General features: G+C 35.0%; 1 protein-coding gene across 1 annotated transcript in view; it reads right to left on the reverse strand.

The window, feature by feature from the left end:
- Nucleotides 1-3718, reverse strand: part of LOC136834500 (GDP-L-fucose synthase-like) — a 23355-nt gene extending 19637 nt beyond the window's left edge. The window contains exon 1 of the mRNA XM_067097096.1: nucleotides 3595-3718. The gene's annotated coding sequence lies outside the window, so the exon portion shown is untranslated. The remainder of the gene's footprint in view (nucleotides 1-3594) is intronic.
- Between the last annotated feature and the right edge of the window lie 409 nt (nucleotides 3719-4127).

Here is a 4127-nt window from a genome sequence, read left to right on the forward strand (position 1 = left end):
TCCAACATGTGGCTGGCAGTATCAAAAGTAACTTTTGTTGTGAACTAATTCACTTGCCCTCCCTCTCGATGGCCCTTATAAGAAGAGAACTTCAGCTCATAAGAAAGGTAATGTACCAGGATTTAAGGTTTATCGTCAGCCACATTCCCCATTCTCCTTCAACGAATTTCTCTTTCTTTTCATAGTGTCATATACCTACAGTGAGACCTGTATTGCTTTTTATATTTTGTGCTATTTAATTTGCAAAGCATTTACGAGAAGTGTAACGTAATTGTATGATATTCGAGTCACTGGAACTGAGTTCAGTGCAGGCATCTTTCTATGCAATTCCTCGATTCATTACAGTGCTAGTTTTAGTTGAGTAACCATAAGTGTTTCAAATGCGGATTAGGAGCATTCAGCTATGGATCTGTGTATCATCTTGTGTGCTTAGTGGCACCCACTACCTCGTTCTCAGCGCCCTTTGAAGCGGGCAACCCATTGTATTCCCTCCAGGGAATTCCCCGTTATTTGCTCTCGCCTTATTACACCAGAATTACGATACCATTCTTCTGATGTGTTTTCTTTTGTAAATATAATAAATTAAGTTAAACCCCAGAGTTTCTCCAATCACTCCCCTCTTGAAGTAGGCCTTAGCTGTATTTGTTGATTATAATTTTAATTGTCCTCAAGGCCAGAGTCCAGATTTTTATGGTAATTAAGGTAAGTTACATATTATCCTAGTATACCCCATTAATCTAGCTAGACCTCAGCTTTAAAATTATAACAATATATATATATATATATATATATATATATATATATATATATATATATATATATATATATATATATATATATATATATATATATATATATATATATATCTATATATATAATATATATGTATCTACATTCGTACATACGTATCTCAGTTCTTATCCACATTCATGGTTATGAAGTAGGTGTGTGAGTTCATAAAGAACCTGTGCATCATCAGGTAGCGATTTTCCCCTCAGCTGACATCAGTGTTATACTTTTGATAGAGCCATTATTACTCTTCATATGGCGAACAAGCAGCTCAGAAATATCAGGAATAAAAAAAAGACGGTAAGAAATGTAAAAAATGAAAAATGCTAATTTCACGCCGACTTCTAATTTTGCCTATCATTGAGATAATAAATACGTTTAAAGAATTTTAATGCATATAAAAATATCAATGCTTGATGCTTCATATAAGATGGCATTTGAGATATCCAGTAAGTGATGACTGATGAATTCAGCAAATTGATTTAGAGGATATGTATATATATATATATATATATATATATATATATATATATATATATATATATGTGTGTGTGTGTGTGTGTGTGTGTGTATATGTATACACACACACATATATGTGTATATGAGAGACGGTCGATACATAATTCATTTAATGAGTAATAGAGAAAATACGCGTAAGCTCATGAATAAATTGATGAGCACTGAACTCCCTAATGATAAAAATATGATCAGTATGTAGAATTGCAAATACTGTTTTAAGTGTGGTACTGTCCAGAACCTGTGTGATTTTCACACGGCTTAGAGAAATTAATGATAAGGATTTTAACATCACCTACCATCGCCTAAAAAAAAAAAAAAAAAAAGTCGCTCTTATACGTTATCACTCTCTTGATGTCTAAATTTTTATGCAAAAATTTTTATGCAACTAGATCTTATTTCTAAAGGAGACTTTCTTGCATTACAGTTATATCTTCAGTCTTAAAGAACATGTTTTATTTTTTTTTTTATTTGAAACCTAAATATCGTCTATACATTGTGTCTAATAACTCCATCATTTTTTTTACAGTAACGTGATATGAACAAGGATATTCCTGAGTTGCCTGTGGTTGGGGGTTGTTAAGGATAGGGGAGAGGGCTGGGACTATAATTAATGGGACGCATCCAGTTAATAGAGTTAGTGAGTCACCCGGGTATTAGTGGTCCAGATTAAATTTTTGCCTTCAACGAATTCAAGATTTTAGAGAAAACAGGAAATCCTTTATGCTTCTCTGTTTTTTTTTTTTTATATAGCCTCATAAGATCATGCAGGATAAAAGGACCGGAGTCAGTTAGACACTTCAGATTCTTGATGATGATTGTCATAGATGGAGGCAGGTTAGGATACCCACGTGGCATCTATTCTAAAGCTTCTGGTAAGGTGCGTCCTGATTGTCTGGCTTCAGGCCTTTGGTCTGAGAACAACTCTTTTCTTTGTCCTGCAGGTCTTTGTATATCACCTGCCATTCTCTTTACTTGTGTGAACTATGGGCACGAGTCAAATTTTGAGAGGGCAAAACTCGTTCCAGACGGGTATCTAATCTGAAATGATCCCTCGCGCTACCACAGGTATTAAAGAGGATTAATTGGTTAGGGATTCTTTGTTAAGTGGGTTTTTAGGTGTTTGGCGTCTTAAGACTTCATGGGATGTTATGGCCATGTCAACATCACACAGAGCAGCTAAAACCCCTGTGTTTGTGGAGGAGGCAGGAAGTTGGGGTGGGGGTTGTAGATCCACTTGACAGTTATCGGTGCTTTTTTGATTGCTTTATAAGGAAGCAAAAGTTGATTTTTCATCAGGCTCACGAGATCCAAATTTTTTCTTGACAGTTACTTGACCTCTCGAAAGGCATTCGCGACAACGCTGTGCACAAAAGGCAAGTCGAGATTTTCAGGTTCCTATGGCAACAGACTGGAAGAGTCTTTGAGGTCGATGTGTCCTTAGCTATGGATCCTAGCATGGATCTAGAAATCAGGCACTGACACATTGTGATGTTGATATCTTCGTTGGGTCAGGGTTCATCTACAGCTTCTACAACTGAATTTATGTTACAAAGATTCCACTAGTGCTGAGTGAAATATAAATAATAATTAGGAAGGGCGTGGGGTGTCTGAGAGGCGTACTGGGGCAACTGGTGGTAGGGTGGACGACAACTTTTTTTAGTAAAGAGCAGCCCAAGCACCCACACTCATATTACGTTGTGCAGTTTCTCGGGGCTATTAGTAATAGGGGGAACTGTCTGCGGGATGAATTTCCATTTCTCTGACTGATCAGCAGATAATCAACTCTCCTGACATACAATACTGCTTACAAAGTAGACTAATTAACCGTAAGATGCAACATAGATTTCATCACTACCAGAAATAAACAGCACATTTTTTTGAACGGTAAAAACGATAGAGCAATCTGGAGAATATATGCGGGAGATTAATGCAGCTGTCGATACTGTATTGATTAACTATTGCCCAAAAGGGTATTCTCAAGACTTCCCATAGGTAAAAAGAAGTATTTATCTCTGCTGGTCTGGAGATTCCAGAGGTCCACTTCAGGCCAATTATCCCCATGAATACTTTAGTACAATTAAGGAATGTCTTTGAACAAGGGCCAGTTCTGGAACAAAGCCAGCTTAATGTAAAACGAACAACCACTTTGATATAATTTGTCAATTAGTAATCTAATTTATGTAACCTATGGATTTCACAATTTTTGCAGCTATAAGATAGAAGTGAAAATATATTGCAGTAACTTTCACCTCCGATGCAGTTAAAAATTTGCAGAATCTTTATTACCTGCTGTTTATAGAATGTAGCCGATGGAAATTTCGATCCAGATCAGTACCTCCAACTTTGAGATGAAGCTCGCCACCAGAATGGTGTTACCTGTAGTGCTGAGCTTACACTGAGGAAAAAAAAAGTATCCGTGCACGTGTCTACTGGTGTTCAGATCCTTCCCACAAGAAACAAATGCTTATGTACGTGAGCACTTGTTATATTGCAACCAGTAATATCCAGTATTATGGTTACATCAACGAGAATAGCCGTGTGTTATCCTGACAAGTGTTATCATGAATCAAGTATGTAAGTTATGTCATGAATCTTTTGTGTGTATTCATGTATTTAAGAAAATTAATATATATATATAAATATATATATATATATATATATATATATATATATATATATATATATATATATATATATGTATGTATATATATATATATATATATATATATATATATATATATATATATATATATATATATATATATATATATATATATATATATATATTTTTAAACAAGGCACCTGACAACGAGGAAAGT

This window comes from Macrobrachium rosenbergii, chromosome 54, assembly GCF_040412425.1.
Source record: "Macrobrachium rosenbergii isolate ZJJX-2024 chromosome 54, ASM4041242v1, whole genome shotgun sequence".
NCBI classification, from domain to species: Eukaryota; Metazoa; Arthropoda; class Malacostraca; order Decapoda; family Palaemonidae; genus Macrobrachium; species Macrobrachium rosenbergii.